Raw genomic sequence first — 11,932 nt, forward strand, 5'->3', positions numbered from 1 at the left:
CTAGTAGTACTTCCATTGGTCTCCTTCGTATTTTGTGCCAATTTTTGGTAGTAACACAATATTTACGCATTTGAGCAGTGTAGTCTATTTGAAATTTATGGTCCACTAAACTCATCGGGTGCCGTTTCGGGCCTTGAAACCAAAACCATCAATTAATCTTTACCTTGTTCCCATCCCATTCGAAAGCCTGCTCACACCTACTAGTACGTACCAAACCTGAACGTGTTCCCACTATGCAAGTATTAGTACTAGTTCTAGTACTTAGGTTATTAAAAGGGGAACTACCTAACTGAAAATTACTCTACCTTTCCTCCTCATAAGTGCTTCTTCTTCGTCCGTCCTTGCCATGGCCGGTGAGCAGAGCTCTAGGTCGAGAACTACTCATAACAAGGGAGCGGCAACCAAGGTTGCGGAAAAAAAGGAAGGGCTCGCCGCCACGCAGAGACCTCGAAAGATCTCTCACGGGCAGGCGATGGATCCCAGGAGCGCCCTAGCTGCGGAGGTGAACATGCCGAGCCGGCGGCGCTGGAGTCGTTATCCCTCGACGGCATGCCCAATCAGCTCAATAAGCACCTCAATAAGCAGAAGGAGTTCATCCAAGGCTTGGTGGAGTTGCTGAAGGAGAGCCTCAATGACATGCCCACTGAGTTCAATAAGCAGGGGGAGTTTACCGCCGGCTTGGTGATGCTGCTGAAGAAGAGCATTTCCTCGGAGAAGAAGGCGACCGGCAAAATCCTGCAACTTCAGGAGGACAAGGCGAAGCTCTGCCACGAGCTCGACCTGTTGAAGGAGAAGAACGCCGGCTGGAAGAAGCTGCATGAGAATAGTAGTTCCTTGATGAAGATGCTGCAGGCCCTCGTCATGGAACAGAAGGAGGAGTTGGCGAAGCTCCGCATCGAGCACCCGGCTGATGTCAAGGTACGTAATGCGGCCGTGGAATAGATGATGAAGGCTTGCGTCGAGAAATGCCACGTCATGGATAGAATGAAGAAGATGGCGGAGGAGACGCGCAAGGAGATGAGGTCGTGGAGGCGATGAAGAAGCAGTTACGACTCTGCGGCGAATTAGATCATTTGGGGTGATAATCTTCCTTCTTCTTTTGCTCCTGTGTTTCATCTTTTGCTTCAGATGTTTCGCCGCATGTGTCATGTTCTTTGCGAGGCATGAATAGAACAATGCTTTTTTTGAGGGAATGAATAGAACAATGCTAACAATGAGATGACTAGCAAATTAGATCATTTTTTATCACCATATGGCACTGGGCTGCCGTGTTTCGTGCTCCTCCGTCGTAGTACTACTCCAGTGGAAAACTTGAGTATATCGCACGGTTATTTGCTCCTCCTCAGGTCGTCGGCGCATTTATACGAGCAGTCAAATCACAAGGCCCCGCCTTCCATCAGTAATGAGCTGTCAAATCACAAAGGTCCTCACCTCTCGTGAAGCCGACCAAGCTAGACTGCCCTGCCCTCTAGCCTTTTAAAAATGTATACTTTTGTACAATACTAGTATCGATGGATTGCGCCATGGAGCAATACTTGAAATTAAAAAAAGGTGGTACATATAGAGAGCGCTCGTCGCCAAATTATGCATATAGTACTATTAAAAAGGCTAGTCACAATAATGGTGTCTAGCACAACCCACCCCTCAAATAAAACTAAGCATCCTGGAATTCTTTGACAAAACTAAGCACCCTGAAATTCTTTGACAACTAAACTGCTGGCTATATGATGTTGGCCATATATATTTACGTATATGATATGAAGAAACGAGTGATAGTACTATACCAACTAAAAGATGAAATGTAAGAAATACTTGTATGTACGTACTGAAGAGTTAAAGTAACGAGAAGAAACATAACATAGTTCTGCTGGGGGCTCAGCACAACACACCCCTCAAATTAAACTAAGCACACCTGAAATTAAACTATGCAACTAATCCGGTAGACACTGCATTAGAACCACCATGAGCAATGATACTGCCACCTTACTCGGAGTCCTCGCCCACGTCCTCGACTTCGTCCTTGTCCCTCTTCCTCTTGGCCGATACTTCTTTGCTTGAACCGACACTTGGCTCTTGCTCTTCATCCAACCCTTGTAGATATTGAAACAAAGGTAGCCATCCATCCATTGCAGCGTAGTGGATGTGGTCTATATCTAGTACATTCCGCTGCCATGCATAACGATGAAACGTGTATTGAGGTTTCTCCAGTATACCGTACGAAGGATGAACCATGGCTCCTGCCAGGGTCAGCATTGAAGGCTGGCCACCAGAGGGCAGTAGCCAATTCTTCTGGAGGTCGAAGGGGTTGCCTACAACGAGGCCTATCTGACCCAGGACTTCTTTGTCATTCGTAAAGTCTACAGTAACGAATTTGACTAGGTTGCTCTCGAGGAAGTTCTTAAAATCCAGGCATTCAACATCGGCATGGCATATGTGGTAGACCAAGCATAAGTCATGCACGCAAACCTGGATCACGGCGGGCTTCTTCCTCTCTTCGTCCTTTAGATCCTTCTCTAGCCCTAGGACTGTGGTGTACTCAACATCTAGCCCAGTGACCCACTCATCATCTGAGTTTTCGAACATGCGTCTGAAGCGAGAAAGGCATCCTTTCACCGTCGCGGAAGAACGGGTGTAGATGACGTCGAACTCATCACCGGTGATGGTTCTAACCTTGTACTCACCGCTGATCATGGAGATTTGGGATGCCATGGATTTGGGAGGAGGGTTAGGGTTAGTGGGACTGCCGTAGTGTGAACGGACGGGACGACTAGGAGCGAACCGCCGTAATATTAAAGGACGTGCGGGGACGAGTAGGAGCGAACTGCCAGCGTGCGAACGGCTGGGTAGTGTCTTTCCATTCTCCCATGATACGGGCTTCCGAGAGCCCTTGGATCTGAGATCGAACGGTTGCATGGTGTGATTCTAGACCTATGGGTGAATATCCTATCCTAGAAGGTTATTCTGCAAATTTTCAGTAACTTAGCATGTGACCGTTTGATCTTAGATCCAAGGGCTGCCAGCAGCCCGTATCATGGTCGCGCCTACCACGACCGTCGCGTCGCTCGCGCGGTCGCACCCTTGGAGATTTAACACGGTGCGTTAGGCTATCTGATGTTGGCATGTCATACATAGTCATCACTTAGTCACTCATACTACAACAAGGTTAGCTATAAAGTTGGCTATAAGTGTATTTTTTACTTCTCTCTATCTCTTTCTTCGTACTCCCTCCGTCCCATAATATAAGAACGTTTTTGACACTAGTGTAGTGCCAAAAAAGTTCTTATATTATGGGACATAGGGAGTAGTATTTATTGCATTTGCCAAGGAGTGACCTCTTCCAATGAAATGGTGTGCTTATTAGTTTTTTGTTGCTAAGTTTGCTTCATTAAATTAGCTATAGACTCAAAATTGTCTTTTCACCTAGGTACACGTGCTTAGCACCATTTCTTCCTTGGGTCACCAAACTAGTCTCTCTCTTCTTGATTAACTTGCCACATCAGACTTTATGCCTATGTGGAAAGCTTAGCACCTGTAGGAGCAAGTAAGTACAATAGTGCGCTTTACATGGCATTTTCGCATATGTGGAGGAAAGAGAGGCAAGGAAAAAGTGGAGAAGTGGACTCTCATGCAAGAGCTAGCCTCTACTACATGGTGGAGGATTGGGAGAGGCACCTGTATGGAGATGGTCAGGAATCAGGAGACTCACGCCGGTCGTAGCGTCGTAGTTAAAATGATAATGGCAAGTCAAATCACGGGGCCCCACCTGTCCAGCAGTAACTCGCTGTCAAATCACACAACCCTACGTTTGTAGCAGCCTACTCCCTCATCTTCTCGCGTCTCTGTCGAACCGACTAGGCGGAACTGCCCCGCCTACCACACAGGAAAAGCCCCGCCCTCGACTTTTAAATAGTATAGTATACTAATTTTGTATCCATGGATTGCGCCATGGAGCAAAGCCTCTAGAAAACGGCGGTACACATGTACGGAGTATACAACACGCCCGTCGTGTTTGCGTCGCACCCCAGACGGTCGGTCGGTCTGGCACGCTGCTCTCCGGATGGAACGCGCGTCATATTGCGTTTGCACACACATGTGGGGCCACAATTGAGAACCGACCATAGGCACACTCCCCGGCCCCGCAATTCCGGTGACTTAATAGAAGAGGGAGACGAGCGATAGTACTAGAGAAGTGTTGTACTACGTTGGTGCCTGGACGATCCCCGCAAGACACAAAAGATCAGTTCGTCCATGCATGTGACCAGACTCCAGCAGACACGCCTGGATTGGCTATCGTCTACATATCGTGTAGGCTGTGTTGTACATGGCTGTAGTTGTGGTGAGAAATCTAAAAAAAAGGTTTCTTGTCATCTCGCAAAATTAGGTGTCATGTGCTTCGGATCACTGCGAGGGTTAAACAGCGACAACTGAGTTGGGCTAGTCATTGGGGTCACATGCACGAAGACTACTCGGCTGCCATCTAGGTCAAGCCAGCTATGTTAATTAGGACATCTATCGACGGACCCCTTTTCTACGAGTTTATCTTTAATTTGAGCTTTGTTCCTAGTCTAGTTTGTCCGTCGGGATTCATGTTGTCTCCTTTGGGCAGTGAGGTTCTGATTTCTTGTCATGTGGCATTTTTCGTGTTATATTTTATAATCCGGTGCTTCAGATCAAAATGAGGATAACTGTGCCTTCGGGCCACGTGCATGAAGACTTCTCAACAGTCATTGACGAGGTCAAGCTGGCTCCGGTAGACAAAAGAAAACTAGTACTCCACTATATAGGCAGGAGCCTCCGCGCTTGCTTGCTAGTGTTGCTCTCTTCACACTGTCTCGTCCTCTCCAGATCTAAACACGATAGCGGTGGCCACACACACTCTCTCTCTCTGCTCACCGCTGGTCACAGATCCAGCCAGATCCTCTCCACCGGGGAAGGTGAGAAGGTGCAATGTTCACACGGTCGTCCTCGGCGACGGCTCTTACCCACTGCTGGCGCGTCCCGATCAGCCTTCCTTGCCATTCTCTCCCAACCACCGCTGGCGAGGGAGGGCCTCCGACCCCTTCTTTCTCGCTGTCGTAGTGTGGGCAGATTCGCCTCCCGCTGCCCACCTAGCGACATCCCGGCGACCATCAAGTATAACTTCCTTTAAAACCGGCCTTGCTGTACTTCCCGAGCTCCTGACGTCGCTGCATTTGTATCTTTTACTATTTCTCAGGCCCCCTCGTAGATAGGATCGATTGGCTATTCAAAAACCACCTAATTTTTTACGGTTAAGAGGTAAAACTAGTTCATGCACTCGAATCTAGTACTACTTGGTTCAAACAAGGAAGAAAGGGGGTGGGGGGTGGGGGAAGATTTGTTACCTGAATCTAGGACTTGGTCGAAAGAGGAAATAATGGGGGCGAAAAGTAGCAGACACTGGCTATCCAACTGGTCTCTAGGTCTAATAGGGAAATAAAGGGAAACGCAGTACAAACTTTATATAAACCCGATCTATTGGTTGAAAAAGGAAAGAAAGTGGGACTGGGGGACAAGTCAACAGAGTAAGTCCACCACTAGATTTGCTAGCCTCACACAGTATAAGGTGGCTATACCGAACAAAAATGTGACCATCCCAGATATCCTGTTATGATGTTTGTTGCCCCGAGCCACTCTTATGTAATGCCACTGGTAAAATGTAGCAGTCGCACTGTTAAAAGTAAGGACACGTTAAACCAATGTTGTTTTCAATGTAATGCCTCCAGTAATATGAATCAATGGCACTTTTTTACATGTCCCGCTAAATTTCTCATTAAGATAAGCTGGTTCTTTTTGTTACAAATGCAACTGTCCTGGTCCGCCTACTCTCCCGTGCCCAAAGTAATGTCGTATTTAACGGTTGTCATAGTTAATCCTAATGCCCACACTATTATCTAGAAATGCCACTGCTTTAGAAATTGCTACCGTCCTTGTAGGATTGCCATTCAGATAAGGAACATGTTTCTTTTCATTTGATGCATGTTTCATCACTTGTTAGTCACCCTCCTTTCCACCTTTTTTTGTGCAAATAGAGATATACATTTCACGCTTGATCTTAGTTGAACTGCACAAATGATATCCAAATTATGGTTGAACATTCCAGGAGCTTCACAACCAACCTTGATGTTGCTAAATTCTATTGCAATTAATGAAGAAGAAGCTCTGTGGGTTTCGTTTTCTGATGGAAATGGAACCGGGGCTGGAGCCCTTTTCTTAAAAAAATGAAGAAGAAGCTGCTAGCTCACGGGAAATTGCTTCATTTTAGGTGAACTGCACCAAAAGGTCCCACGAATTGAATCATCCATGTTGGTGACTGAAAGAGCCAGCTTCAGCATCCCAGTCTAAGCACCCCCGGCCTCCATCCTTGCGACGCACAATACACCTTGTTTGCCACCTGCTCGACCCTAGTGTCACTGATAAAATGAAGTAATAATACAGTTAAAATAGAGCGAGTGTCCTCTCTATCATTTTATTTCCAATGTAGATAAAGAAAGTGCTTCTCTTTGTTAATGTATGTTTCATCAACTAGTCCCATTGTTAATGTTTAAGCATTTCTGCAAACTAGGGTGCTTGATTTTAGTTGATCTGTACAAAAATAGAGATTTGAATGTGTCAAGGCGCCTCCTTGTACTACCGCTGTACACTGATGTTCATCACTGCAGAAGGTGTATCTGGGAGACTTGGGACGATTTCCAGTATGAGGCGTACCGTATGAAGCGTCACAGGGCCCATCTCACCCTCGCAGCATGGCGTACTATGATACTACCGCAATATTTTCTTCTATTTATTTTGTGTGTTTAATCAACTAGTGCCACTATAATGTAATCATGCTTTTTCATTATCTGTGCAAACAGGGTTATTCAGTTGCATTTTGGTGGAACTGCACAAATGTACGTATGGAACCGGCATATATACAGAGTGCGAGGTGTGCCAAGTAAAAATTACCGACACCAACCATGCTGCATGCACGCATTGGCATCCACCATCACCAGTGGGATGTGTGGCGCTCTCTGTGGACGGATCTTTCTCGGTAGCAAATCCTCTAACCAAATACTAGTAGCTTATATTGGCAGTTTTCTAGGGAGTACTTTTTTCTGAAAGAAGCACCAAACTATTTTTCTTCATTTGTACACTGTGTTACAACTTTGACCCAAAGGTCCAGAGCTATTTCAGGGTGATTGGCGTAGTACTCGGAGACTGATTGTAAGCATGATTTTCATTAGCTGTCACACTGATTGTAAGCATGGGCAGGTGGAAGATTAGGTTAGTACGAAGCTTACCTTAAACCCTACCACCACCGTTGAAACGAGGTGAGCGTCGAGGGAACCATGGAGAACGACGGGGAAGTGACGTCGCGCCATCCGGCCTCCTCTTGCGGTGGGAGAACGAATACTCCTGTGGCTCTGGCTGGCTTTGCACCCTCACGAATGGCACACCATACTCGATCGATTTGTTATCCTCTGGGTGCTCGACCTTCGACCTGTACGCCCACCACCTCCGCCTAACTGTCGCCTCGGGTGAATCTGTCTGCTCCATCGCCCAGAGGAGATACTCGTTGAACTCGGAGGACTGCGATGTGACTGCCACCAAGGAGTACATGTACATCGCCACCCTCATCGTCGCTGTCTCACTCTTTCGCATACATTGCCACATGGCCCGCACCACCCTCGAAATCTCCCACTCATTGTCAAACCAAGTAAGGATCTCCTTCAGCCTGGCTAACTTTGCCTGGTCGCCGCCGGCGATCTGCCTGATTCGCTGCTGCATCCTCTCCATAGATGTCCTTCTGAGTGGTCCGGTGCTAGCTTTGGAAGATGGGAGGAGAGATGGTGGTCTTGTATGACGCCCGAATAATTAGCTACAGTAACCCTCTACTAATGAAGCCACGTCACCACGATTACTGTTGATAAACTCGCGTTGATTCAAACCCTGTTCAATTTCAATTTAAATTAAAGTCAGCGGTAAAAGTTTTCAAATATTAAAACTAAAATGTTCAGATGGAGCCAAATAATGCATAGGTAATTATGGTGAAGAAACCAAACTTTTATAAAATGGTTTAATACTCTAGAATGAATAAAACGATTGCTAAAACAATTAAATAAATGCCTTTCGAATTTTATAAAATACTAAACTATTTTGTTCAGGGGTAAAACCTTTTGTGACAGTAGTTGGAATTGTAACTCTGTTTTAGGTGTGGGTTTTACTCTTTGTAAAACAAAACAAAACTATTAAATAAATAAAAGAAAACATAAAAGAAAGATAAAAATAAAACAAAACAAAGAAAAGGCAAACCCCCCACCCCACTAGGCCTTGGCCCACATGGGCAAGCGGCCCAGCCAGCCTCGGTCCACCCAATCCAGCCCACTCCTCGCACCAGACACATCCCACTCCCTGCACCTCTGCCCTGGGTCACTACAGGCGCCGTCCCCGACGAGGATAAGGGCGCCATGGTCCCCTCTCGGCCTCATCAGCCCCACCCACCTACTGCGCAGATATTTCCCCTCACCCTCTCTCCCTCATCGCTCTCTCGCTCGCGTCCAGATCCACCTCGCCGTGCACCTGCATCACCATGGCCGACCTCACCCGCGTGCCCACTAAGTTCCCAGCTGTCCCTGATTTCGCCAGAAGAACGACCGCCGAATACCTCGTCTACTAGAGCCACCTGTTGGAGTTGAAGCTCTCTGCATCAACCACGGCGACGTCTTCTTCATCCTCATCACCGACCGCCGCCCTGCTGCCGATTCCCCTATCTCCGAACCTCCCCGGAGCCACTCGGGCCTCGTCGAGCTCGCCACCGGCCCTCCCCATGGTGAGCCTGCTCCATTTCCCCCTATTTCCCCCTCTGCTGCGTGCCCCCGCCGTTCCTGTGCGGCGGACGTCCCCTGCACGACCACCATGCCCCGCTCGCGTCGCTCGCGGCCGCGCCACACGCGCCCGCTGCCTCACGCACCCCGCCGCGCTCGGCCACTCCCTGGCCGCGCCCACGAGCGACCCTGCGGCCGCCCGCTCACCCGCGACCCTGCTCGCTTGCTGCTGCTACCTGATGCAGTGATGATGCAGCTGTTGTGCTACTGCTGCTCGCATGCTGCTCCCGCTTTCCTGTTGCTAATCTGCTAGCCGCCGCTGCTGTTGTTTTGACGTTGCTACATGCATCGTTGTCGCCTGGTGTTGCTGATGGTTTTGGCCGCCGGTGCCTCATGTGCCCGTGCGTATGTGCACAACCGACTGTGCCTCTGGCCAGCGTATTTGGCTAGAGTTAGACTAGTCTAGGAATAGATCAGGTTAGTTTATTTATTTAATTAGTCAAATGTGTAGATGACATGCGGCCCCTTCTAGATTATTTTAGTCTAGCTACTTTTATTAGCTCATATGACACATACATGTGGGTCCTCTTGACCCAGTTGACCAGTCAATATTGACTGGTCAACTGCTATTGACCCTGCTGACTGGACCACCCCTAGCCCCACTGTCATACACATGGCTAGCCCCCTAGTAGGTGTAAAAGGTATCTGCCTATTTTAGTAATTAAAGGAAGTAGATAGAAGAAATATAGAAAATGCAATAAAACCTTTGAAAATTAATATAAAATAATCCATAGCTAAGATGAAAATACTTTATACATGAAAGTTGCTCAGAACGATGAGACGGATCTGGATACGCAGCCCGTTCATCCGCCACACATCCCTAGCATAGCAAACTCACAACTTTCCCCCTCCGGTTCATCTGTCCGAAAACGCGAAACACCGGGGATACTTTCCCGGATGTTTCCCCCTTCACCGGTATCACCTACTACCGCGTTAGGGCACACCGAACACCGCGTGTTACCTTGTTACGCTTTGTGATTCTTTGTTTGCTCTGTTATTATTGTGTTCCCTCTCCGTTACTTCTTTCTAGTAGACCTCGAGACTACCGGTGACCCCCAGTTTGACTATGGAGTTGACTAGCTAATGTGGGTTCACTTTCTTAATTGAAGGGTAAATTGATTTTGATTTTGATCCAGTCACAGCGCGCCGGCCCTCTCGTCCAATCCTAAATCGCTGCCGCATGCTCCTCTCCCTCTTCTCCATTGCAAAACCACCCCCTCTCCTCTCCATCATCTCCATTCCAAAACCACCGTCTAGCCTCTCCCTCTTGTGATCTTTTCCATTGCAAAACCACCTCCTCTCCTCTCCATCATATCCATTCCAAAACCACCGTCTCGCCTCTCCCTCTTCTCTATTGCAAGATGTGACGCCCCCGATTCAATCATACACTAATCATACACGCAAACGTGTATGATCAAGATCAGGGACTCACGGGAAGATATCAGAACACAAATCTACAAATAAAACAAGCCATACAAGCATCATAATACAAGCCAGGGGCCTCGAGGGCTCGAATACGAGTGCTCGATCATAGACAAGTCAGCGGAAGCAATAATATCTAAGCACAGACATAAGTTAAACAGGTTTGCCTTAAGAAGGCTAGCACAAACTGGGATACAGATCGAAAGAGGCGCATGCCTCCTGCCTGGGATCCTCCTAAACTACTCCTGGTCATCGTCAGCGGCCTGCACGTAGTAGTAGGCACCTCCAGTGTAGTAAGAGTTGTCGTCGACGGTGGCGTCTGGCTCCTGGGCTCCGGCATCTAGTTGCGACAACCAGGTAGAAGGGAAAGGGGGAAAAGAGGGAGAAAAGCAACCGTGAGTACTCATCCAAAGTACTCGCAAGCAAGGATCTACACTACATATGCATGGGTATATGTGTAAAGAGGCAATATCGGTGGACTGAACTGCAGAATGCTAGAATAAGAGAGGGATAGCTAATCCTATCGAAGACTACGCTTCTGGCAGCCTCCGTCTTGCAGCATGTAGAAGAGAGTAGATTGCAGTCCTCCAAGTAGCATCGCATAGCATAATCCTACCCGACGATCCTCCCCTCGTCGCCCTATAGAAGAGCGATCACCGGGTTGTCTGTGGAACTTGTTTGGGTGTGTTTTATTAAGTATCCGGTTCTAGTTGTCATAAGGTCAAGGTAAAACTCCGGGTCGTCCTTTTACCGAGGGACACAGCTATTCGAATAGATCAACTTCTCTGCAGGGGTGCACCACATAACCCAACATGCTCGATCCCATTTGCCCGGACACACTTTCCTGGGTCATGCCCAGCCTCAGAAGATCAACATGTCGCAGCCCCACCTAGGCACAACAGAGAGATCAGCACGCCAGTCTAAATCCTATGCGCGCAGGGGTCTGGGCCCATCGCCCATTGCACACCTGCATGTTGCGAGGGCGGCCAGAAGCAGACCTAGCTCCCTTAATACAAGAGCAGGCTTACGGTCCAATCCGGCGCGCGCCGCTCAGTCGCTGACGTCACGAAGGCTTCGGCTGATACCACGACGTGGAGTGCCCATATCTTTCCCGCGTAGTTGGTTAGTGCGTATAGGCCAGTGGCAAGACTCAGATCAAATACCAAGATCTCGTTAAGCGTGTTATTTTGAAGTAACCGCGGACACCGACCAGGGCCAGGCCCACCTCTCTCCTAGGTGGTCTCAACCTGCCCTGTCGCTCTGCCACATAGTAACAGTCGGGGGCCGTCGGGAATCCAGGCCCACCTCTACCGGGATGGAGCCACCTGTCCTTCCAGCCCCCACATCAGAATCACTTGCGGGTACTCAACGAGCTGACCCGACTTTAGTCATCATCTGTATAGTATATGTATAGTATATACCCGTGATCACCTCCCGAGTGATCACGGCCCAATAGTATAGCATGGCAGACTGACAAGAATGTAGGGCCACTAATGGTAAGATAGCATCCTATACTAAGCATTTAGGATTGCAGGTAAGGTATCAACAGATGTAGCAACAATGACAGGCTATGCAACAGAATAGTATTAATCAAAACAGTAACATACTACACTACTCTAATGCAAGAA

The sequence above is a fragment of the Triticum dicoccoides genome, chromosome 6B (assembly GCF_002162155.2).
Source record: "Triticum dicoccoides isolate Atlit2015 ecotype Zavitan chromosome 6B, WEW_v2.0, whole genome shotgun sequence".
In the NCBI taxonomy this organism is placed as follows: Eukaryota; Viridiplantae; Streptophyta; class Magnoliopsida; order Poales; family Poaceae; genus Triticum; species Triticum dicoccoides.